This window comes from Sus scrofa, chromosome X (genome assembly GCF_054392235.1).
Source record: "Sus scrofa isolate SSC_HxYL_T2T_F1_AM1 chromosome X, Sscrofa_HxYL_maternal_Yorkshire_Landrace_v2.0, whole genome shotgun sequence".
Lineage (NCBI taxonomy): Eukaryota > Metazoa > Chordata > Mammalia > Artiodactyla > Suidae > Sus > Sus scrofa.
In genome coordinates this window covers 44588574-44615968 of record NC_139401.1, presented here as the reverse complement: position 1 = coordinate 44615968, position 27395 = coordinate 44588574, and the positions used below count along the sequence as shown (strand labels likewise).

Below are 27395 nucleotides of genomic sequence, written 5' to 3'. Positions count from 1 at the left end.
CTAAGACAATAATAATTTGTATTTATTTAACTGAAGATGTTGTGTTAGTTTCTGACATACAGCAAAGTGGATCAGTTATACATATATGCCTTTTCATATTCTTTTCCATGAGAAGAATAATTTGAGAAACAGTCAACTGCAGAAAAGGCAGCCAAGCCATCGCAACTCTCGAATATAACCAAGCCCAGGGATGCACAGGAGAAAATGGAGTTTGCTGATCTTGCTCTGATGTTGGGGAAACAATGATTTTGTGGTTCTAAGGCTTAGAAGCAGCACTATCTCTCATGTGTGTCGGTCTGTGGCTCAGTTACTTTGTCTAGAGGCTTCGAGGTGCTAATGGAGGTGGGGGTTTGAGGGGCTCCCCTGCTGCCTCCTCCCAGAATTGCCAGGGCCACCTCATGAGGATGGGAATGGGCTCCTGGCAAGGGGCACTTATGCTTTCAGGCCTCAAATCTTTTGTCATTTAAACTTGCTTCTCGGCGGTGCTGTAGCAATGAATTTTTGAGACTGCAATTTTTCTTTCAGTTTTTTTTTTTTTTTTTAAGTTAAAGCTAGAGACCTGCGACTACCCTTGGAGCCATTTCTTTTATCCTTTCTAGCTTTTCGGAAAAAAATGAAAAATGTAAGAGGAGTGTACTTCCTCACTCAGACAGGCCTAAACTGGTGCATGGAGGGATGCAGGGTGTGTGTGGGGGTGGGTGCAGAGACTCACACCAGTGCGACTGTGGTATATCCTGAGTCGGAGCCCTCACATTACACTGACTTTTTATAGTTTGCTTTAGACGTGACTATACATTACCTCTGCCATGGCAACCCCACAGCTTTCCCTCCGCTCAAGCAATAATGTGGCAGAGCCTGCAGGAAAGCATCGCAATTTCGTTGTGGCTGTGACCATTGTATTGACTAATTTCCAGGCTCAGAAGGCAAGAGGTATCAGGCCCTTCACTGTGCCTTTCTTCCTAGAGGACAGAGACTGAAATGCATGTGACAGCTCAAGGATCTTCCTAGCTGTTAGTTGCAGCTGCTCACTCCACCCCTAGAAAGATTGGTTTATCCTTTGGGGTCAGAGTTACTTTTTTTTTTTTGGCTTTTGTCTTTTTAGGGATGCACCTGCGGCATATGGAGGTTCCCAGGCTAGGGGTCGAATTGGTGCTGGAGCTGCCGGCCTACACCACAGCCACAGCAAAGCTGGATCCAAGCCGAGTCTGAGACCTACACCACAGCTCATGGCCACACCAGATCCTTAACCCACTGAGTGAGGCCAGGGATTGAACCTGCATCCTCATGGATGCTAGTCAGATTCGTTTCCTCGGAGCCACCATGGGAGCTCTGAGAGTTACTTTTTGAACAGGGGCAATTAACCACTGTGGAATGGCTGAGTCAGGGAACTTCCTCTGTCTTTAAGATAAAAATGCTACACTTGATCTTAGCCAAAAGGCCAAGAAACTGTAATTGCAATGTATACATGTAAGGATAACCTGACCCCCTTGCTGTACAGTGGGAAAATAAAAAAAAAAAAAAAAGAAAGATAAAAATGCTCTGGACTCCTGCCATTGGTGATCTGGTGTCTTCTCTTCTATCCCAAAATCTCCCAAAGCCCTCTTATTGAAATACCTGCCCTATATTCCCAACTCCCTCCTCTTAAAAGCCCTTTCCTGTATATAACTGAAGCTGGATTGTTCCATTTTATGAGGTTGAACCACATGAAATGGCTGATATTTACTTGCTTTTAACCTACAAAACAGTTCAACCTCATCTCATTAGAGGTTTTCTTCTGAGCAGGAGAGAGAAACATCACAGTGAATAAGAAGATAGTGCTGCTTCTTGGAGGAGAGGCTTGGGGCCCGAGGCAAGGGGTGGTCAGGGGTTCCCAGCCCTGTTCCCAGGTGTGGGCGCTGCAGCGGGTGTACCCATGCCACGACTTCAGCCTCAGCCTGAGATGCTGGTTGGAGTGGGAGGACAAATGCCAAGTAAGGAACATCGGCTTCACTGATGAGTTATGAAACTCTACAAAGTCCAAGCAGGTTGCTGTGGTTGAAAAAGGCAAACAACTGTGTTTTCACTGGAGTTAGAAAACACTGCCCATGTGCACACGCAAAAGAGCACTTTCGACCTGCTGTATTTCCCTTGCTTGGGCAAATGCTGAGCTTTGATTTTTTTTTTTTCCCTTTCCTCTCATGTTCTTTATGGCAGTTGCTTTCCTAGATTAGAAAGGTTTGCATGTTCTCCCATCTTTCTCTCAGGATGTTACATCACTTGAATCAGAGTAATAACCAAACCAATCCAAACCAAATCGCACTGGCTCTGATAGAACATGCAGAAACTAGCTGGTTGGGGAACAGATGCAACCTTTTAATCTGTTAAGGAAGGGGTTCTATGTTGATTCGTGCCAATAAATAACTAGGAAACGAAGACTGCAATTTGAAATTGTGGACCTGTGCTTTTCTTCCTTAGTATCATAATCAAGTGTGACTCGTGGTCCTGTTGGTTACAGCATAGGACACACAGGCTTTTATTTGGGATTTACTTACCCAGAGGCCACTGTCAGAATTCCTCGGCTTTTGTATCTTCTTCAGCAACCAACATGCAACCCTCTTCTTGTCTCCTTGTGAAATTCACCCTAAATAGCAAGAGAAACCCAAGAAGGCTTTCAGTTGTTGGGCAGTGTTCCCATCAACCACTGTGGCCCAAGACCTTTCTCCAGTGTCTCAGATTCTGGCTATTTTGTCCACAAACCACAAATCATCCAGTGCGCTACATGAGTGATCTTGATCCTGACCCTGACTCTGCTTTAGAAAACCTCGTACCACTTGAACGCAGCCCCGTCGCAGAGCTCACCTGGCAAGAGTTTACTAGACTGGGTAACCCAGCGCTCTCTACGCAGCTCCTGTAAGGATTCTTATCACCTGAGTAGGAGGAGGAGAAGGAGGAGTATTGGTTGTAGTCCAGCTAATCGTGCAGGATTAATTAACTAACTAGTTTCTTCGTCTGCAAGCTGGTATAATAACATTACCTTACAAAGATGTTGCTATGATCATTAAGAATAAAGAGCCTGGAGTTCCCGTAGTGGCGCAGTGGTTAACGAATCTGACTAGGAACCATGAGGTTGCGGGTTCGGTCCCTGCCCTTGCTCAGTGGGTTAACGATCCGGCGTTGCCGTGAGCTGTGGTGTAGGTTGCAGACGCGGCTCGGATCCCGCGTTGCTGTGGCTGTGGCGTAGGCCAGTGGCTACAGCTCCGATTCGACCCCTAGCCTGGGAACCTCCATATGCCGCAGGAGCGGCCCAAAGAAATAGACAAAAAAAAAAAAAAAAAAAGAATAAAGAGCCTGAAATACGGGCTGACACATAACAGATGCTCAAGAAACGTTCATCATCCTCAACTTAAGAAAAAGGCAACTCACCGGTTTAAAGCATTTACTTTGGAGTAACATATGCAAACTGAAATCTAGTGATTTCTACTTCACTTCACTTCGCTGATGCTTTGCTAACGGTCTTGGGACCTGAACTGATGTCAGCCCTTCTGAGGCCCAAGCTCAAGCCTCACACCTTCACCTTCCCCACGCTGGGGACATCCTGGTGACTTTTATCAGCTCTTCTGTAGAGCAGCTGCTCTCAAGAGCATGGCATGGGGACAGCAGGAGCAGCAGCATCTACGAACTTGTTAGAAATGCAAATTCTTGGGCCTTGTCCAGACCTAGGAGTCAAACACCCTGGGTTTGGAGCCCAGTGGGTTTTGACAAGCTCTGCAGGTGATTCTGATACACTAAAGGCCAGAACCACTGCTGTAAAGGGTGAGCCATGGGGGAGGTAAGGGCGGGGAGGAAGGCTTGGCTTCTTTTCTCTTGGGGTCCCTTATTCTTGAGATTAAAAAAAGGGAGCAAGAAAGTCCCCTTGCTATTGCCAGTAGAAGACATCAGGAAATGCCTTTTTCATTCAGCCTCTCAGCTCTCAGGATTCTTCCCTCTTTGCCGGGAACCTCGAGTCGCAGCTCCATCGGGTCCCTCTGCCTCCTGTGTTCTGGGTACCAGCAGTTGGCCTCTGCATGTTGGATTTTAGGTGAGAATAACTTTTTTTTCTTTCATCATCTTCCTTCTCTCTTTTTCTTTTCTTTTCTTTTTAGGGCCGCCCCCTCGGCATATGGAAGTTCCCAGGCTAGGTGTCAAACTGGAGCTACAGCTGCTGGCCTACACCACGGCTCACGGCAATGCTGGATCCTTAACCCATTGAGCGAGGCCAGGGATTGAACGCATACCCTCAGGGATACTAGTTGGATTCGTTTCCGCTGTGCCACAACTGGAACTCCTCACCTCGCTTCTCTTGTTATCAGAGTCAGGCATATTTTCCCTCAAAGGCTTAACTTCCTTGCCCTCTCGATATGCCTAGCCCTGTCCTTTTCCTCATTGGTGCTTGCAGTCCTAGCCCTAGTGTAGAGCAAAATGATTTAGTCATATATATATGACACATATATGTAATATACATATATGCACACACATTCTTTTTCAGATTCTTTCCCCTTATGGTTTAGTTTATTACAAGATACTGGGTATAAGTTCCTGGGCTACACAGTAGGTCCTTGCTGGTTGCCTATTTTATATATAGCAGTGACTGTGAAGAACCGTCAAAGCCCTCCTCCTACTCCCTCCCCACCCAGGCTCCAGGAACCACTCCTTCCTACTCTCTTCAGGAGTCCCTCTGTTGTGGAGAAGATTAATTCAGCAAATAGAGGCACATCTGAAAACATTAGCATCCCCCTAGGAGGGGAATGAAAAAGGCCAGGTGTAATTTTTCCTGAGCAGAGTTTTTATTCCAATTAGGACAAAGGCATCCAACCTCCCCCCAAAACAAATATTGAACAAAAGATGAAAAAGGTTTGCCTCTTCCCATAACACACTTCTGTATCACCTCGGAAAAGTCTTAGCCACCACCTACTTTCCTGAGAATGATCCCACTTCAATATTAGCCCAGTGAATGGTGATAAGAAATTAAAATTGGATGTGTAAAACATCATATGAAATATGTATATTTTAGTGTTTATTAAAAAAAAAAAAACAACTCTTGGAGTTCCCATCATGGCTCAGTGGTTAACGAATCCAATTAGGAACCATGAGTTTGCGGGTTTGATCCCTGGCCTCGCTCAGTGGGTTAAGGATCCGGTGTTGCCGTGAGCTGTGGTGTAGGTCACAGACTCGGCTTGGATCCTGAGTTGCTGTGGCTGTGGTGTAGACTGGTGGCTACAGCTCCGACTGGACCCCCAGCCTGGGAACCTCCATAAGCCGCAGGTGTGGCCCTAGGAGAAACAAAAACACAACAAACAAACAAAACCCTCTTTATTGTGGAGAATTTCAAACATAAAACCAAGTAGACAGAATAATATAATGAAAATCCCACTACCTATCACCCAGCTTTGACAACTGTCAGTTCATGGCCAATCTTTTTTCATTTGTGTTGCCATCCACTTGTCTCCTTCCCATGCTTTTTGAAGCAAATCTCAAATGTCATGTTACGTTATCCATCACATTTCAGCATGTACTTTTATTTATTTATTTTTTTTGCCTTTTCTAGGGCCACTTCCCAAGGCATATGGAGGTTCCCAGGCTAGGGGTCTAATCAGAGCTGTAGCCGCTGGCCTACACCAGAGCCACAGCAACGCCAGATTCAAGCCGTGTCTGCAACCTACACCACAGCTCATGGCAACGCCGGATCTTTAACCCACTGAGCGAGGCCAGGGATCAAACCCGCAACCTCATGGTTCCTAGGTGGATTCGTTAAACACTGCGCCACAACGGGAACTCCTCAGCATGCACTTTTAAAAGGTAAGGACTTTAAAAAAATATAGCCACAGTACCATTGTCAGACTTTAAAAAGGTAACAAAAAATCCTTAACGTCTTCGAATATCCATTAGATGTTCAAATTTACAACTTTCTCATAAATAGCATAGATTATTCATTTTAATCAGGATCCAAATAAGGTCCACACATTGTAATTGGTTATTTGGCTTTTAGGTCCATGTAAATCTACGAGTCTCTTCTTGCAATTGACTTGTCATTTAACATGACAAGTTCTCCTGTCTTCTGAATTTCTTATAAAATGTTAATTTGAACTAGACTTGGTCATATTCAGGTTTGACTTTTTTACAAGAATGCTTCATATGTGGTATGACATATAGCATATTTCATAAACATATATTAAAGATTAAAAGCTTATCAGCTATTTTGAATTACATGAATAACCATTTTATTTCTCTCCCAGCAGATTCTTGAGAATCCATAGTATCTCCCAGTATATCTTATTTTTTTGGCTGTACTTGTAGCATGTGGAAGCTCCCTGGGCCAGGGATCAAAACTGCACCACAGACCTAGAAATGATCATGCCAAGTGAAGTTACTCAGAGAGTGAGACACCAACATCATATGCTATCACTTACATGTGGAATCTAAAAAAAGGACACAATGAACTTTTTTGCAGAACAGATACTGACTCATAGGCTTTGAAAAACTTATGGTTTCCAAAGGAGACAGGTTGGGGGGTGGGGGGATGAGCTGGGGGTTTGGGATGGAAATGCTATAAAACTGGGTTGTGACGATCATTGTACAACTAGAAATGTAATAAAATTCACTAAAAACAAAACAAAACAAAAAAATGGCACCACAGCAGTGACAACCTGCTGAGCCACATGGGAACTTCTCTGCCAGTATATTTTGTTTAATTTAATTAATTAATTTATTTTTGTCTTTTTAGGGCCACACCCATAGCATATGGAAGTTCCCAGGCTAGGGGTCGAACTGGAGCTACAGCTGCTGGTCTGCACCACAGCCACAGCAACTCGGGATCTGAGCCCCATCTGCAACCTACACCACAGCTCACGGCAATGCCAGATCCTTGACCCACTGAGCAAGGCCAGGGATCAAACCCACATCCTCATGGATACTAGTCAGGTTCGTTTCCACTGAGCCTCAACAGGAACTCCCCCAGTATATTTTAAATCAATTTTAATTCTTCAGAATTTTTTTTTTCTATAGAAGAATTCTGTGTCTCTGGCTGTGTAGAGTGGGAGAGCATTAAGCTCTTAACCAGACCAAAGGCCACTTTGAGTAAACAAGTAAGGCTTTTGCTCTTTGATTTTTTTCTGCAAATGTCTCTAGAAGAGTTTTCCAGAAGTAAAATCTAGCATAAGTCAAACAAAAAGTCATGTAAGTTTCGTCAGGGCTCTAATTAAAAATGTCTAAAGGTATTCCCATCAGCAATAAGATATTAATATACAACAATAATTTAAAATAATTGTATCTTCTTACTGTTTTCTACAACCTAAACTTCCATATCTAAATCTGGATGACCTTTGAGAATGCCACCTACATCTGCTATTAACTAACTGTAAAAGAACGCTTCCTAAAGGCTTTATCTTCCTAAGAGTTTAACTTAAAAAATATCTGGTCCAAATTATTCTTGCAAGTGAATGTGTGTCCAAGTTGTCAAGTCACAAGGAAAGGAAATAAGATACTAATAATGTCTGATCATAAAGGGCAAACAACCTTCTGTAAAGCAGATTTAAATTTCTTTTAACTTCAAATGTGCGCTTGGAAAAAACATTTTCCCAGCTGTATTAGTTTTCTATGGCTGCTGTAACAAGTTACTATAAACTTAGCAGCTTAAAACAACAGCTTTATTATCTTATGGTTCTGGAAATCAGAAATCTACTATTAGTCTCATTGGGCTAAACTCAAGGTATTTGTAGGACTGCACTCCTTCTGGAGGCTCTAGGAGAGAATCCACTTTCTTGCATTTTCCAGCTTCTAGGGATCCACCCACATTCTTTGCCTCATGGGCCATTTCGTTAAAATTCAAGCCAGCAACAGCAGGTTGAGTCCTCCATATCCATCACTCTAACCTCCTCTTCTGCCTCCCTCTTTCACTTTTAAGAACCCCTGTGATTACACTGAGCCAACCAGATAATCCAGGATAATCTCCCTATTTTAAGGTGAGCTGATTGGCAACCCTAATAGCATCTACAACCTTAAGTCCTCTTTGCCTTGCAACGTAACATACTCACAGGTTCTGGGGATTAGGTTGTGAACATCTTGGGGAGACTACTGTGCTGTCTACTGTACCAGCCAAATGTTTGAGATATTTCTGGATTTAATCAAACCTAATAGCTAGGTTAAATATTTGAAGTTATTTGTTTTTTTTGTGATCTCATTCCTTTGAGGAAGGCAGGATATAAATAAGTAAATGAATGCTATTTTGGTATTGAAGATAAATAATGACCCTACCCTGGTTTATATAAAATAAGAATGAACATGGGTCTATGTCTTGCATCCTTGTTTCTGTTTATTGCCTTTTATTTTCCAAAAGAGACATTCTATGAGGCCACCATCACCCTCATTCCAAAACCAGGCAGAGATACCACCAAAAAAGAAAACTATCGCCCAATATCATTGATGAATATAGATGCAAAAATTCTCAACAAAATCTTAGCCAACCGAATCCAACAACATATCAAAAAAATTATACACCATGACCAGGTTGGGTTCATCCCAGGTTCACAAGGATGGTTCAACATACGCAAATCAATCAGCATCATACACCACATTAACAAAAAAAAAGTCAAAAATCATATGATCATCTCAATAGACGCAGAAAAAGCATTTGACAAAGTTCAACATCCATTCATGATCAAGACCCTCGCCAAAGTGGGTATAGAGGGAACATTCCTGAATATAATCAAAGCCATTTATGATAAACCCACAGCAAATATAATCCTCAATGGGGAAAAACTGAAAGCCTTCTCACTCAAATCTGGAACAAGACAGGGATGCCCACTCTCACCACTGCTCTTCAACATCGTTTTGGAAGTCCTAGCCACAGCAATTAGACAAACAAAAGAAATCAAAGGCATCCATATAGGAAGAGAAGAGATCAAACTGTCACTGTATGCAGATGACATGATTCTATACCTAGAAAACCCTAAGGACTCAACCCCAAAACTCCTTGAACTGATTAATAAATTCAGCAAAGTGGCAGGATATAAGATTAACATTCAGAAGTCAGTTGCATTTCTGTATACCAGCAATGAAATATTAGAAAAGGAATACAAAAATACGATACCTTTTAAAATTGTACCACACAAAATCAAATACCTCGGAATACACCTGACCAAAGAAGTAAAGGACCTATATGCCGAGAACTATAAAACCTTAATCAAAGGAATCAAAGAAGATGTAAAGAAATGGAAAGATATTCCATGTTCCTGGATTGGAAAAATCAATATTGTGAAAATGGCCATCCTACCCAAAGCAATCTACAGATTCAATGCAATCCCTATCAAATTACCCATGACATTTTTCACAGAACTAGAACAAACAATCCAAACATTTATATGGAACCACAAAAGACCCAGAATCGCCAAAGCAATCCTGAGAAACAAAAACCAAGCAGGAGGCATAACTCTCCCAGACTTCAAGAAATACTACAAAGCCACAGTCATCAAAACAGTGTGGTACTGGTATCAAAACAGACAGACAGACCAATGGAACAGAATAGAGAATCCGGAAATTAACCCTGACACCTATGGTCAATTAATCTTTGACAATGGAGGCAAGAACATAAAATGGGAAAAGGAAAGTCTATTCAGCAAGCATTGCTGGGAAACCTGGACAGCTGCATGCAAAGCAATGAAACTAGAACACACCCTCACACCATGCACAAAAATAAACTCCAAATGGCTGAAAGACTTAAATATACGACAGGACACCATCAAACTCCTAGAAGAAAACATAGGCAAAACACTCTCTGACATCAACATCATGAATATTTTCTCAGGTCAGTCTCCCAAAGCAATAGAAATTAGAGCAAAAATAAACCCATGGGACCTCATCAAACTGAAAAGCTTTTGCACAGCAAAGGAAACCAAAAAGAAAACAAAAAGACAACTTTCAGAATGGGAGAAAATAGTTTCAAATGATGCACCCGACAAGGGCTTAATCTCTAGAATATATAAGCAACTTATACAACTCAACAGCAAAAAAACCAATCAATCAACGGAAAAATGGGCAAAAGACCTGAATAGACATTTCTCCAAAGAAGATATACAGATGGCCAACAAACACATGAAAAAATGCTCAACATCGCTGATTATAAGAGAAATGCAAATCAAAACTACCATGAGATACCACCTCACACCAGTCAGAATGGCCATCATTAATAAATCCACAAATAACAAGTGCTGGAGGGGCTGTGGAGAAAAGGGAACCCTCCTGCACTGTTGGTGGGAATGTAACTGGTACAGCCACTATGGAGAACAGTATGGAGATACCTTAGAATCTATACATAGAACTTCCATATGACCCTGCAATCCCACTCTTGGGCATCTATCCGGACAAAGCTCTACTTAAAAGAGACACTTGCACCGCATGTTCATTGCAGCCCTATTCACAATAGCCAGGACATGGAAACAATCCAAATGTCCATCGACAGAGGATTGGATTCGGAAGAAGTGGTATATATACACAATGGAATACTACTCAGCCATAAAAAAGGATGACATCATGCCATTTGCAGCAACATGGATGGAACTAGAAAATCTCATACTGAGTGAAATGAGCCAGAAAGACAAAGACAAATACCACATGATATCACTTATAACTGGAATCTAATATCCAGCACAAATGAACATCTCCTCAGAAAAGAAAATCATGGACTTGGAGAAGAGACTTGTGGTTGCCTGATGGGAGGGGGAGGGATTGGGAGAGATTGGGAGCTTGGGCTTATCAGACACAACCTAGAATAGATTTACAAGGAGATCCCGCTGAATAGCATTGAGAACTATGTCTAGATACTCATGGTGCAACAGAAGAAATGGTGGGGGAAAAACTGTAATTGCAATGTATACATGTAAGGATAACCTGACCCCCTTGCTGTACAGTGGGAAAATAAAAAAAAAAAAAAAGAAACCTTAAAAGTAGATCTCTCTAAATTTCCAATTTAAAACATTCTTTAGCTGATGTTTTCATTTTCTTTAGTTTTCAGAAATTCTATTTTAATATGTCTCGGTATGGATATGGGTTATCCTATTTGGGTTTTTCTCAGCTTCTTGAATCTGCAGTTTTGTTTTTCACCAAATTTGGGAACCTTTCAGCCATTTTTTAAAATTTAATTTTTCTTTTAGCTCCACCTTCTTTTCTTCTTCTGGGACTCAGATGACATGCATCTTAGATCTTCTCATTTTCATATAGGTGTCTGAGGCTCTGTTCTCTTTCATTTTTTTCCAATCTATTTTCTCTCCGTCATTCAGACTGGGTAATTTTTTTGATCTACCTTAACTCTGATTATTTCTTCTGCCATCTCCATTTTGCTATGAAGCCCGTTTGATGAGTTTTTAGTTTTGGTCAATGGATTTTTCGGTTCTGAAATTTCCATTAGTTTCTTCTTTATATTTTCTATTTCTTTGCTGAGACTATTTCTTTTTCATTTGTTTCAAGAATTTTCATAATTGCTCCTTAACCATTTTATGATAGCTGTTTTGTAGGTTTGAGTTTTCTACATATATAATCATGTCGTCTGGGAATAGAGAAAATTTTATACCTTCCTTTCTAATCTGTATAGTTTCTATTGTTTTTCCTTGCCTCATTGTACTAACTAGTGATTACAGTACACTTTCCAGTAAGAGTTAATGGAAAAGACGTCTTTACCTTATGACTTCAGGGTGTTCAATCTCTCACCATTAATTGTAATGTTAGCTATAGGTTTCTTGTAGAGATCTTTTATTTGGTTAAGGATGTTCCCTTCTATTTCTGGTTTGTTGAGTGTTTTTACCATGAATGGATATTTTTTTCTTAAGATTTTTATTTTTTCTATTATAGTTGATTTACAATTTTTTTCTTGAGAGTTTTTTCTGCATCTATTGATAAGATCATATGGGTTTTCTTAGTCTTTTCATATACTTAACATTTTAAAAAATATTGATTTTTGGATATTGAACCAGCCTTGTATTCCTGGTATGAACCCCACTTGGTCTTGATATCCTTTTAATATACATGACTGGACTCAACTTGCTAATTTTAAAGGAATTTTGCATCTATGTTTGTGAAAGATATTGGTCTATAGGGTTTGCTTTTGATTACAATAATGCTAACCTCATAAAATAGGTTGAGAAGTGTTCCCTCCTGTTTTCTATGAGAGATTTGGTGGTACTGATATTTCCCCCCTGCCCCCCAATGTTTGGTCAAATTCACCAATGAAATATTCTGGGTTAGGAGTTTTGAGGGGGGAAAGGTTTTAAAATATCAATTCAATTTCTTCAATAAATACTGGGCTATTCAGGTTCTTTTTCTCCTTGATTGATAGTTTGGCTAAAGGTTTATCAACTTTATTGATCTTTTCAAAGATTTAGCTTTTATTGCTTTCTCTCTTTTCAATTTGTAATATTTATGACTTTCTTCCTTCTGCTTACTTTAGGTTTAATTTGCTCTTTCTTCTCTAGTTTCCCAAAGTCTAAGCTTAGGTTATTGATTTTAGGTATTTCTTCTTCTTCTTTTTTTTTTTTTTTTATACAACATTTTCTTTCTTTCTTTTTTGTCTTTTTAGGGCTGCGCCCATGGCATATGGAAGGTCCCAGGCTATGGGTCAAATCAGAGCTGTAGCCACTGGCCTATGCCACAGACACAGCAATGCAGGATCTGAGCCACATCTTCGACTTACACCACAGCTCACGGCAACGCCAGATCCTTAACCCACTGAGCAAGGCCAGGGATTGAATCTGCGTCCTATTGGGTGCTAGGCAGATTCGTTTCCACTGAGCCATAACAGGAACTCCTCTAACATTTTCATTTAAAGCTATGCTATACATTTACCTCTAAGCACTGTTATATCAGCTTCCTGCACATTTTTTTATACTTTTCAAAATTGTGGTACAATATACATAACATAAAAAGTTGCAATTTTAATGAGTTTTTAAGTGTGCAATTTAGTGGCATTAAGTACATTCATGATATTGTGCAACCACCACCATCATCATTTTCGAGAACTTCTTCATCATATTCCCTCAGCCCCTGCTAACCTCTATTTTTTCTCTATAAATTTGCTTTTTCCAGGTATCCCAGATAAGTTAGATTATTAAATATTTGTCTGTGACTGACTCTTCACACTTCTTTTTGGCTGTACTTGGAGCATGTGGAAGTTCCCAGGCCAGGGATCAAACCCATGCTGCCATAGTAACTAGAGCCATAGCAGTGACAATACCAGATTCTTAATCTGCTCAGCCACCAGTGAACTCCTACCACAAATCTTTATACATTCTATTTTAATTTTAGTTTAAAATGTCTCAAAATTTCCCTTGAGATGATTTTTTTTTACTCCCTTGAGATGAGTAACTTAGAAGTATATGATTTAATTTATAAATATTTGGTGATTTTCTGAATATCTTTCTATTATTAATTTTCAGTTTAATTTTATTATGGTCTGAGAATGTACTTTGTATGATTTCTATTCTTTTTATTTTGTTCAGCTTTATTGTAAGTCCCAGAATGTGGTCTATGTTGGTACATGTTCCATGTGCACTTGGAGAAAATGTGTATTCTGCTTTCATTGGATGGAGTGTTCTATAAATATCAATTTGGTCAAGCTGTTTGGTAGTGCTGTCCAGATCATCTATATCCTTACTGATTTTCTGTCTACTTTTTCTTTTTTTTTTTTTTTTGGTCTTTTTGTCTCTCTTTGTTGTTGTTGTTGTTGTTGTTGCTATTTCTTGGGCCACTCCCGCGGCATATGGAGGTTCCCAGGCTAGGGGCTGAATCGGAGCCGTAGCCACCGGCCTACACCAGAGCCACAGCAACGCGGGATCCAAGCCGCGTCTGCAACCTACACCACAGCTCACGGCAACGCCGGATCGTTAACCCACTGAGCAAGGGCAGGGACCGAACCCGCAACCTCATGGTTCCTAGTCGGATTCGTTAACCACTGCGCCACGACGGGAACTCCTCTGTCTACTTTTTCTATCAATTATTGAAAAAAAACTATTGAAGGTTCCAACTATAATTGTGGATTTGTCTGTTGCTTCTTTCAGCTCTATCAGGTTTTTTTGGTTTGTTTTGTTTTGTCTTTTTGCCTTTTCTAGGGCCACTTCCTGCAGCATATGGAGGTTCCCAGGCTAGGGGTCTAATCAGAGCTGTAGCTGCCGGTCTATGCCACAGCCACAGCAACGCGGGATCCGAGCCGCATCTGTGACCTGCACCCAAGCTCATGGCAACGCCAGATCCTTAATCCACCGAGCAAGGCCAGGGATCAAACCTCATGGTTCCTAGCCAGATTCGTTAACCACTGAGCCATGACGGGAACTCCCAGCTCTATCAGTTTTTGACACTCTGTTATTAGAATATTTAGGAAGTCTTCCTCCTTTTTTTGGGGGGGGGGCGTTGATTCTTTTTTGAATGAGGTAGACCATGACTAAACTGTAAACAAATCTTTTCTTAAACTAAACCTGGAAACACAGTGTCTTGAACTTGTAGTTGCTTAGTCATTTTGGTGAACCATTTCATTGTTTTACCAAGTCCCTCTAGTATTAAAAAGAATTCAGAAACTGCCTGTCTTATGGAGTTGTCACATGCACAGCTGGCCTTCAAGGTCTTCATCATGTGGCCAAAACTAAATTTAGGATTAATAGAGGCAGTTCAGTGGTACAGATTTGCCACGCTAAGACTCTTAAATGTTTGAAGGTTCCGGCAACTGGTTTATGTCCCAGAAAGGGGATACAGACAGGGTGGCTTCCCAGGGGACAGGGACATTGGAGAGGTGACATTTTTTCTGTGGTTGTTTTATATGTATGTAAGTATATATGTATTTATCTTCTGCTGACTAATCAGCAGCTGCAGACTACAACGCACTCACCATCTCTCCTTCAGCTTGTCACATATGCCTCTTACAAATAGGGCATAGCTATGTGGTTTGTCCTTGGCCTCAACTCTCCTGTAGTTTTGAGACCCAGAACAGGATCAAGAGTGTAAGTTACACTTCCCTCTAGCTATGTTGTTCCAACAAGAGTTCACAGTGGACCTTCAGGGCAGCGTCACTGGAGTTTGGAGAAGAAAACTCTAGTCCCTTTGAAGTAAACATTCCTTCCGTTCCATGCATTAAATATGGCAGTATTAGTCAGACTATTACAAAGCTACATTCATCAAAAATAGTATGGTACTGGCACAAAAACTAAAGTATAGATCAATGGAACAGGACAGAAAGCCCAGAAATAAACCCAGAAATAAATTAATGGTCAACTAATCTAAGACAAAGGAGGCAAGAATGGAGAAAAGACAGTATCTTCAACAAGTGGTGCTAGGAAAACTGGGCAGCTATATATAAAAGAATGAAATTATAACACTCTCTAACACCATACACAAAAAATAAAGTCAAAATGGATTAAAGACCTAAATGTAAGACCAGACACTATTTCAAAAATGGATATTCTTAGAGGAAGACATAGGCAGAACACTCTTTGACATAAATGCAGCAATATCTTTTTGGGTCCACCACCTAGAGTAATGAAAATAAAAACAAAAATAAACAAATGGGACTTAATTAAACTTAAAAGCTTTTGCACAGCAAAGAAAACCATTAAAAAAACCAAAAAGACAACCCGCAGAATCAGAGAAAGTATTTGCAAATGAAGTGACTGACAAGGCATTAATTTCCAAAATATACAAACAACTCATTCAGCTCAATATCAAAAAAACAAACAACAAAATCAAAAAATGGGCAGAGGATCTAAATAGACATTTCTTTAAAGAAGACATATAGATGGCCAAAAAGCACATGAAAAGATGCTCAACATCACTAATTGTTAGAGAAATACAAATCATGAGGTATTACATGATACCAGTCAGAATGCATGTCATCAAAAAGTCTAAAATCAATAAATGCCGGAGAGGATGTGGAGAAAAGGGAACCTGCCCTACAGGTTGGGAATGTAAATTGGTAAAACTGCTATTGAGAACAGCATGGAGGTTCCTAAAAAAACTAAAAACAGAACTACCATACCATCCAGCAATCTCATTCCTGGGCATGTATCTGGAGAAAACCATAGTTCAAAAAGATACATGCACCCCAAAGTTCACTGCAGCACTATTCACAATACCAAGACATGGAAACAACCTAAAGTTCATTGACACTTGGATTAAGAAGATGTGGTACATATATAAAATGGAACATTACTCAGCCATAAAAAGGAATGAAATAATGTCATTTACAGCAACATGGATGGACCTAGAGATTAACATATTAAGTGAAATGAGTCAGAGAAAGATAAATATCATATGATATCACTTACGTGTGGAATCTGAAAAAATTATACAAATGAACTTGTTTGCAGAATAGAAACAGACACACAGACTTTGAAAAAAAACCTTATGGTTACCAAAGGGGAAAGGTAGAGGGGAGGGATAAATTAAGAGTTTGGGATTAATATCTACATACTATATATATAAAATAGATAAGTAACATGACCTACTGTATAGTACAAGGACCAGGGAACTTCTGCTCAATATTCTATATAAACTATAAGGGAAAAGAATCTGAAAAAGAACGGATATATGTATATGTATAACTTGATCAATTTGCTGTATATCTGAAACAAACACAATATTGTAAAACTATCCTCCAATGTAAAATAAAAATTAAATTAAAAAAAGAATTTCAAGAATTTTCAATGGTTATATAAATGGATATTTTATACAGAAAAAGATAAATTTCACAAAATGATTTTTTTTGGTCTTTTTTTGTCTTTGTAGGGCCACACCAGTGGCATATGAATGTTCCCAAGCTAGGGGTCCAATCGGAGCTGTAGCTGCCAGCCTACACCACAGCCATAGCAACGTAGGATCTGAGCCGAGTCTGTGACCTACACCACAGCTCATGGCAACGTCAGATCCTTAACCCACTGAGCAAGGCCAAGGATCCAACCTGCAACCTCATGGTTCCTAGTTGGATTTGTTTCCACTGTGTCACGATGGGAACTCCAAAAAATGATTATTTTACTAAGGAAAATCTATGAGTTAAAATGTCTTAGGTTTTGGGATTATAGTCTGGCTTCGTGTTTTATGAATATTGGACTTTTTTGTAATGTAGTTAAAATGGTGGTTTCACTTTTTTATACTTAAGAAAATATGGGAGTTCCTATTGTGGTGCAGCAGAAACGAATCCGACTAGGAACCATGAGGTTGCAGGTTCGGTCCCTGACCTTGCTCAATGGGTTAAGGATCTGGCATTGCTGTGAATGTGGTGTAGGTCACAGACGCAGCTTGGATCCTGTGTTGCTGTGGCTGTGGTGTAGGCTGGCAGCTACAGCTGTGATTGGCCTGGGAGCCTCCACATGCAGCGGGTGCGACCCTAAAAAGGACAAAAGACAAAAAAAAATATATATATATATGTAATATATATATATAAAACCATATATATGGTTATAAATTTTTTCCCACTTTCCCCATCAAGAGGTAGAGTTGATTTCCTTCCTCTTGAGTGTGGCCTAGTCTGTGACTTGCTTTGTCCAGTAGACTATAGCGTGACACTGAGCAACTTAAGGCTGAGCTTTAAGATATCTGCAACTTCTGTTTTTGTATACTTGGAAGGATCCCTCTTATAACTCATCTGCCATGTTATGAGAAGGCCAAGTTACACGGGGAGGCCATGTATAAGATTTTTTTTAAATTATTTATTTATTATTTTTTTGTATTTTTGCTATTTTTTTGGGCCGCTCCCGCGGCATATGGAGGTTCCCAGGCTAGGGGTCTAATCGGAGCTGTAGCTGCCAGCCTACGCCAGAGCCACAGCAACACAGGATCTGAGCCGCGTCTGCAACCTACACCACAGCTCATGGCAACGCCGGATCGCAAACCCACTGAGGAAGGGCAGGTATCGAACCCGCAATCTCATGGTTCCTAGTCGGATTCGTTAATCACTGTGCCACGACGGGAACTCCTCTTTATTTTTATTTTTTTATTTTTTTGTATAAGATGTTTTAATGGACAGTCCCAGCTGAGTTTTCTCAGACTATAGCCAGCACCAACTGCCACCATGTGAGTGGGCCATTTTGGACTTTTCGGTCTAATCAAGTCCCTATCTGTCTGCAGCCCCGGGGGACATTATGTGAGTAGGCAACAAAGGATTAATCTTTCTCAAAGAAAGGTTTGATCCTTCCCAGCTTCTGAGAGGTAACCTCTAAGATCTTATCAGACCACTGTCTGATAAGAGTATTTTTGTTTACCTGGGGGCCATGGGCCATAGCAGATAGTTTTTGCTCACAATGTGATTTTGGGTAGAGGCCTTGGGCCATGTGGTATCAGCTTGATCTCTGAATGGGCTGGAGACTAAGGTTAGCCATATGGGGGTCAACCATGCCTATAGGACTGAGCTCCAGTAAAATCTCTGATATCAAGGCTCATGTTAGCTTCCCTTCCCTGGTTGGCAATATTCTGTGCATGTTGCTATACATCACTGCTGGGAGAAATAAGTTCTATCCATCCAACTCCACTGGGAGAGGACAACTGGAAGCTTGTGCCTGGTCTCTCCTGGTCCCGGCCCTATGTGCCTCTTACCCTTCGCTGATTTTAATCTGTATCCTTTCACTGTAATAAACTGTAATTCTGAGCATAATGGCTCTTCTCAGTTCTGTGAATCCTTCTTATTGAACCTGAGGGGTGTCTTGGGGACCCCTAAATGGCAGTGGAAAAGAAAGACTGCCCAGCTGAGCCTAGCCAACCTACAGCACCATGAGCGATAGTAAATGGCTGTTGTTTTCTTAAATCATTATGTTTTGGGTTGGTTTATTACGGAGCAATAATAGATAACTAAGACCTGTCTTCTCTATTAGATGATCATCTTTTTGAGACCCGAGATAACTATAATTTCCATTGTGTTAGCATAGCACATTATGTGTTTCAAATATACATAAACATTTGTTAAATCATTGAATTGGCGTCGTTAGAAACATCTTTGTGGACTCAAACAGGCTGAGATAGGGGACGTGCAGTATGATTACATTATTTCCATCTGTATATAAAAGAAATCTAAAGATAATTGCAGTTTTTCAGGATTGCTGTGCTAGTAATGATTTGTTCTTTCTTCTTTCACAATAGTTGTACCATGGTCGAGGAATAATACTTGGCAGCACTACAAAAGCCAAGACTTGGAGGCGATTTACATGTCCATCAACAGATGAATGGATAAAGAAGATGGATAAAGACACACACACACACACACACACACACACACGGAATACTACTCAGCCATAAAAATGAAACAATGCCATTTGCAGCAACATGAATGGACCTAGAGATTATTATACTAAGTGAGGTAAATCAGAAAAAGAAAGACATATACCATATGATAGCAATTACATGTGAAATCTAAAATATGGTACAAATGAACCTATATACAGAATAGAAACAGACTCACAGACATAGAGAACAGACTTGTGGTTGTCAAGGGGGAGAGGGCATGAGGGAGGGATGGACTGGGAGTTTGGGATTAACAGATGCAAACTGTTCTATATAGAATGGATAAACAATAAGGTCCTCCTGTATAGCATGGGAAACTATATTCAATATTCTTTTTTTTTTTTTTTTTGTCTTTTGTCTTTTTGTTGTTGTTGTTATTGTTGCTATTTCTTGGGCCGCTCCTGCGGCATATGGAGGTTCCCAGGCCAGGGGTCCAATCGGAGCTGTAGCCACCGGCCTACGCCAGAGCCACAGCAACGCGGGATCCGAGCTGCGTCTGCAACCTACACCACAGCTCACGGCAACGCCAGATCGTTAACCCACTGAGCAAGGGCAGGGACCGAACCCGCAACCTCATGGTTCTTAGTCGGATTCGTTAACCACTGCGCCACGACGGGAACTCCCCTATATTCAATATTCTGTCATAAACCATAAGGGAAAAATTATGATAAAGAAGATATATATATATATATATAGGAGTTCTCATCATGGCACAGCAGAAATGAATCTGACTAGGAACCACGAGGTTGCAGGTTCAATCCCTGGCCTCACGCAGTGGGTTAAGGATCTGGCATTGCCAGGAGCTGTGGTGTAGTTAGCAGATGCATCTCAGATCTTGAGTTGCTGTGGCTGTGGTGGAGGCTGGCAGCTGTAGCTCCATTTGGACCCCTAGACTGGGAACTTCCACATGCCTCATGTGCGGCCCTAAAAAGCAAAAAAAAAAAAAAAAAAAAGAGAATACATATATATTCTGAATTGCTTTGCTGTACACCAGAAGTTAATACAACATTGTAAATCAACTATAATTCAATAAAAATTTTTTTTAAAAAAGAATACTGCTTGGAATATAACAGTTCAATTCTCAATTCTACTTTTATGAACTTGGGCAGGACTGTTGACCTTATCAAATCTCGTTTTGAAGCAGAGATAATAGTGGCAATTTTATAGGGTTGTTGTGAGTTTTCAGTGCATGCAAAAGTGCTTTGAAAAAGGTAAAGTGCTATGTAGGTATAAAGTACCATTGTGTGGTGACTTTGGATTGAAGGTATTTGCTTAATTTTTATTATTTTTAGCCCTTTTGGTCCATCATTTGTTATAAATACTTTTAAGAATAACTTGCATCAATAGCATAGGGAATATGAAAATTTGTAAAACAGTAATAAACATTGAATTTTTTTTCAGAAAAAAAATGGAGAAAAATAATCAGAAAAGGTGACACTGCAGAATTCCTGCTGTGGCACAGTGGAAGTGAATCTGACTAGTATCCATGAGGATGCGGGTTCAATCCCTGGCTTTGCTCAGCGAGTTGGCAATCCACAGCGTTGCCATGAGCTACGGTGCAGGTTGCAGACGCAGCCTTTAACTAGTATTGTGGCGTAGGCTGGCAGCTACAGCTCCGATTCAACCCTAAGCCTGGGAACTTGCATATGCTGCAGGTACAACCCTAAAAAGCAAAAAAAAAAAAAAAAAAAGAAAGAAAGAAAAAAGAAAAGGTGGCATTGAAATAGGATTTTTTTCCCCAAGCATGTCACATTTCCCTACCTCACCCTTTCACCTCTCTTATTGACATGCCTTTTAATTCAATAAAGAACAATTGCAAGGTATTGATATTATTAGTTATGCCCCAACAACCTTAGTGAACTCTGGGCCCTTCTTACTGAGTTAGTTTTGATAGTGTCAGGTGGTGATGCCCCTAGTGCCTTAGAACTGGTCCACAGGCCTATGAGAGCCACTTTTTTTTTTTTTTTGCTTTTTAAGGCCACACCTTCGGCATATGGAAGTTCCTGGGCCAGAGAATGGAATCTGAGCTGCAGCTGCCGGCCTACGCCATAGCCACAGCAACTCCAGACCCGAGCCGTGTCTTTGACCTATACCACAGCTCGTGGCAATGCCAGATCTTTAACCCACTGAGCAAGGCCAGGGATTGAACCTGCATCCTCATGGATACTAGTTGGATTCCTAACCCAATGAGCCACAGTGGGAACTCTGAGAGCCACTTTTGGTTTCATACCTGCAGCACAGAGAAGAGAATCCAAAAGGGCTGCAAAAACCTTGTTGTGAATCTTCTTAAAGATGCTGTAATTCCCCAGTATACTGCTTTGATGCCATTTATAAAACACTGATTGTCCTCTGGGATCCCAAAAGGGGCTCTAGCGGCTCTTTACACTTACATGCACCTTATCAAAGGCAATAATTCCGAATATCTGCTGGTATCTAACATCGATAAAAGATCAGAGATGGAAGGAGCTTTAGAGATTGGTGCCCTGGCCCAGAAATGGGCTGTCATGACTTGAGAAGAGTCAAGAGCTAGGAGTAATGGCTTATAGGAATATGTGAGCAGGTTCTAAGAGCCAGAGCCTGAAGACAGAGTGTGAAGTTCCAGGGATGGGAGTAGGGGAGCATGGGAATGAGTCAGTCAGAGCAAGTTATCATGCTGATGAGAAATCAGAATTGAAAGATATTTTGACGGCTTGGAAAAATGAGCTGAAACAAAAAAGGGGCAATTTACAGAAGTATATAAAAAATATTCCACATAGATTCCAAAATCAAGCATATGGGCTATAATGCAGTCACTTGAGACCAGGCAGGTTCACCCCTAGATTTCCAGCAACCTAAAGAAGAGCCGAGGCACCGTGGGTAGATCAGACATCCCTTTATTGGTTTCACAAGCAGCAGTGGTGAAAGTCCTGTCTGCCTTTTATACTAGCATACACAAAGCTGGCTATTTGCATAAGGGGTAGCTGTCATCATATTCTACTGCGCATGCACATGCATAGTCATTCTTATATAACATTTGCTTAGTCATTCCTCACTGGAACAATGTGGTGGCTAGGAGGAAATAGCCTGAGTTACTCCATTTTCCCCACATAGGCATATAAGGGAAACCAGGTTTAATGGAAATTCAATAAAACACTCAGGTTTTCAGCTGCCAAGAAGGTCAGAATGAGTCAATCGTATAACATCATTTTTTATAATATGAGTACAGTCTTAGGATGCATGAATTTATCCCAGAACAAAGGAGGTAATGATCCCATCCTCCTCTGAGTTATTTGTAAACAGTATTCTGTTCTCAGTGCCGTGTTTTAAATTGTGCGGATAAATGATACTGTATTTAGAGAAGGAATGTAACATGGTGAAAGGTTTAGAAGCCACTTCACCTGTGGAAGGGTAAGTTCAACTGGGCTAGTGGCGAGCTAACAGAAGAGAGTAGGGGAAAAATATCAGGTGTTCTCGATAATTTGAGGGATTGTTATACGCAAGAAAAACGAGACCTATTTTTAATGGGTCTTACGGATAGAATCTTGATAACTGGATGGAAGCTATGGTGGGCAAATTAGGGCTCAGTGACCGAGAACTCTAGAGTGAAAGTGGCTCATACACGAAGAGAGATTTAGAATGAAAGGCATATACTACTCCCTGGGGAGGTGCTCAAAAAAAGAGGCTTCCTACCAGGAATGCTGAAAAGTGGGTTCCTACACGGAGTGGGGTGGTGGGGGTGGGGGGTGGGGGCAAGGATTCAGAGCTTGGGTATGTCTAAAGGAACTGGTGGACTAGTAGTTCCTCAGATATCTACTGGTACGTGTTGATTTTGCCTGGGGGATGCGGGCCTCTGAGGAGATGTTTGCCCTTTGTGTCTACAAGGAAAGATGGGGACACAAGGAGGCATCCTGGAATAGGTTCCCCCGAGGAGTAGACTCTAAGACAAGGATTTGCGTGCAAGTAGTTTTGGGGGGAGCTAATCCTAAGAGACACTAATAAAGGAGTGGGGAAGTGAGACAGCTAAGAAGAGAGCCACTAAATGATGCCTTATCAAGCCAGGTACTGCTGTGGTTAACTGGGGCTTCCTTGTACCGGGCAACTCTAGAAGTTGATACAGGACATGGACATTGGAGTTATCCACACTTATTCCTGTCAGTCGCTGGCTGAGGACTGCACCTGAGAAGCCTGCTGATAAGCAGGGCAGGCGGGCTACAGAAGAAGGACTCAGGCAAAGCGATGTAAGTGTTGGCCATTGGTAAGGCCTGAGAGATACGGATGGGACACAGATGGCATGTGACACAGGAGGTAAACATGGTATGCGCCCCCGCTTGTTGCCAGCAAGGAGGTCTGAGGCCCATGAGCAGAGGGGCTTCTGGCAGAAACTAAAGATTTTCTCATGAAGCTTCATGTTAATACTCAGGAAACAAAATAGTGCTTCTTAGGGGCCAGGTGACAAATGCGGCACAGAGCTGGGAGGAGGGGCGTCTCCCCCACTAAGACCTAGAACGCAGTGTGGTGCATCAGAGTAAGGACTCGAAACAAACCAGTTTTGTTCAAATACCTCATGGTGCACAGCTTTGAGATGAAGCACAAACCGCCTCCCTGGCATGAAAGATGATGCTCTTCTGGAGAGCGCTGCAGGTGGGGGAAATAGTGATGGAAAGGGTAAACGGAGGCCTCTTTTTGGCTTCACAAGACTTGGGGACCCCAAAATCAATGCCAAGGTGGGGAACGATTTTGTGAACACATGTAAAATTTTCCCCAAGAATTCTCAGCAAAAAGTGGGGAGACTTTGGGGAGAAAGATGTCCTGATGCAGCTGAGGGGCCTGAACCAGTGGGAGTTGAGTTTCTACCATTTCTACAGAAAGAATTGTACAGCCTGTGGACATTTACGTTATACGTGACTCCCTTCCTACACCTCTTCCAAAAGAGGCTGCTGATACTTATGGACCATATATTATGGTATGGTGCATGTATTCCAAGGATGTTATTTATTCATTGTGATAAACCCAATGCATATGTGAGAAAAACGAGGTTCAGAGAAGGTAAATAGTTTGCCTTAAACATATCTGCATGTGTGGTTGTGCACATATATATAGTTTGAACCCAGAAATGGATTTCAAGTTAATAATAATCTTGAGATGCTGGAACCATAACCATTTATTGAGTTATATGAGATGCTTAAGTTATGCAAGAGATTTTTTTTTTTTTAGGAACAACCCCAGCAAGTATTTAAAACAGGAGGATAAAGAACTGAGGAGGAAGGGAGTAAATGGCACTATTAATCATGGAAAAAAAAAAAGAGAGAAATGGAAGAATGGCACACCTCTTCCTTTTCTTCTAAGATGAATGATAGGTATTTGCTTTATATTGACTTTGTTTCATACAGGTGGGTATAATCTGGGTCCATATATTGAAGGATCACTTTTCTGCCCAGGATATAGTGAATTTTTTCAAGGCTAAAAATTCCCTTTCTAAAATGGTTACCCAAACCATTCCAAAAACAGAGACCAAGTGCTCATAGCAGGGCCTCATTCTTGCACTAACAGCTCTGGCACGGTCTCTCTTGATTGCTGTTATACCTATGAGAAGAGTTGACTTTATTTTGGGTGTTGAGTCCATATGTTAGTCCATGATGCCCTTGAGAAGAAGCGGGAAGGAAAAGAGAAATGGGGTTTAGAGTGTGGGAGTAAAGAAACTTATGCTCTCAAGTGTCTGGAGTGAGCAAAATCTAAGTGTGGCCAAGTAAGACATTTAAAGAAAGCATTAGGAGCCTATATTCTCCTTGGTTTTGGCAAGAAAGGTGTCAAAGACGTAAATAGGTGGCTAAATAAATACATGGAGGAAATATAAACCCAAGCCTTCTTTCATAACATTAGTGTATCCTCAAGAAATGGAAACATTTTTCTTATTACTTTGGATGATCCATAGTTAATACAATTGCAGGTAACATTTACTAAGCACTCATTCTATGTCAAGCAGTATGCGTTGTCACGTATCTCACCTAATTATCTCAAGGGCACCCCAAAGCAGGCTTCATTTTAAATGAAGAAACTGGGGCTTGGAGAGAGAATATCCACTACCCAGGCTTGCAACTTCGAAGTGGTATAGTTGGAATTTGAACTCATGGAGCCAGTCTTTAGAACCTGGTTTCCAAGATGAATATGTGATACTGCTCCCCTGTATGCTAAAATAGGAGCCTGGTCCTAAAGATTCTTTCTTGAAGTGTAGGGTTGCATATTTTTGGAGTGTTTGTTCCTGCTTAGCATTCATTACCCTGTGAATAAATTTCTGCAGTATTTATTCAATTTGTGCCTTTCTGCTGGATTAAGCTCAGTGACACTGGAGCTGTGTCTGTCTTGTCCATCTTTGCATTCCCAGCACCAGGACAGCTAGTTCCGATAGAGGAGGCACTGAGGAATTTTCGTTGACTGAATAAACCAGTCAATTCCTCTTTTTCTCTCTGTTAATTGGGGGGAAGGGAATCCAAGAGGTATTGAAGAATGTAATACATTTTTAATTGATTGGTTTCTAAAACAATGGTGTCCTGTCCTGATAGCTCTTCATGCTTGTAATGTCTGATTATTCGGGATGCGACATTTGTTAGCTGCCTTATTTTAGGCAGAATATCAACTCTTAGATGTGATATATTTTCATATTCATAGGGTTCAGAAATGTACCTATTGAAGCATTCATGGGGGTGGTACTTTAAATGCAGTTAAAAAAGGCTTGCACTCAGAGGAACTAATTTGGGCTTTTCTTTTGGCTGACAAGCTTTTCCTAGGTGTGGCTGAGACTCGAACAAATGTACCCTTCCAGTAATGTATGCATATCATGGGGTGCTGTACAAGGAGATACCTTTATGTGCTCCTTCCCTTTCCTTGGAACCTTAGGAAGGGAGCTATGTTCAAACTTGCCATATTCTGTAGTTGCGTGACCTATAAAATGTTTTGCTGACGTGCATTCAAGTATCCAAGATGAGTTTCACAGTGCGTAATACGGCGTGTGGTACATGGTAGGCACTCGGTAAATGCGGGTTAGGTGATTAACTGAATGAATGCATGAAGATAGAGTCTGAATCAACTTGGTATGATCTGAAGAGACAGAGATGCTCCACTTCTGCCTGCAGATGACCGAAACTCTCACGTGCATCCATTTTGGGGCTAAAGCTTTGGAAGGCAGTTAGAATGCAAATATACTGAATGAGTTCCTAACCCACTATCTTGAATGAATACTCCAGATTTAGAGCTTTCCGAGCTCTAGATGAAAAGGAGGATTCAAGAAGATGGGATTTGAGAAAAGTCTATTTCAATGAGGAGTAGTGGACGTGGGGAGGTGCAGTGAAGCGATGTGCAGGATAGGAAATCAACAAGAGGCAGGATACCATAATAAGATTGCAGGTAGAGGGGATAGGGGGCTTGGGGAGGCACTCGAAGTCATATTCTGGCTTCTCAGTCATCATGTGGGTCTACTCAGATGGTCATGTGTGGCCAGCAGAGCGAGACTGCAGCCCAAAGGACAGGCTGTTATCCACGACTTTGGAGAAACTATTTCCAAAGTGGTGAGCGTGTCAGGTGCATGTCTGTGGTGCCTGTGGGACTGAACGTTTGACACCTCTGGCTCAGCCCTCCCAGAATGAGCTGAACGCTTGCTGTGTTAGCCAGCCTCCGAGCTGGACTGTGATGATCCCCACTCTTGGGATTCACAGTCTCGAAGAGACTCTTCCTACTCGGAACAGGATATTGCGAAAATGATGGTGTGTGACCTCTGAGGTTGGATCATAAAAGAGAATACAACTGAACTCTGATCTCTTGGACAGTTTACGCTGAAGGAAGTGGGCAACCATGTCTTGAAGACACATATGCAGCCTTGTGGAGATGACTGTGTAAAGAGGAATAAAGGCCTCCCACCCACAGCCAGCACCAGCTTACCAGGCATGTGAGTGAGCCCCCTTGGAAGTGGATGTTCCAGCCTGAGCTGAGCTTTGAAGACGACCGCTGTCCTGGTTGACATCTTGAGTGCAACCTTGTGAGAAACCCTGTGCTAGAACCACCCAGCCAAGCCACCTCCAGATTCTTGACCTCCAGAAACTGCAAGATAATAAATATTCATTGTTGTTTTTTGATATTTGCTTTATATTGACTAAGTCTGGAGTAATTTT

The 27395-nt window shown here is 41.2% G+C and overlaps 1 long non-coding RNA gene across 2 annotated transcripts in view; it reads right to left on the bottom strand.

Annotated features, from left to right (window-relative positions):
- The window catches only part of LOC110257771 (uncharacterized), a 50869-nt gene that overhangs the window by 13011 nt on the left and 10463 nt on the right, over positions 1-27395 (bottom strand). The window contains exon 2 of one of the 2 annotated variants that reach the window (XR_014835347.1): positions 2532-2620. This is a non-coding gene — a long non-coding RNA (uncharacterized LOC110257771). Of the gene's footprint in view, positions 1-1181; positions 2621-27395 lie in introns of both variants that reach the window. The other variant, XR_014835348.1, reaches the window with a different exon arrangement.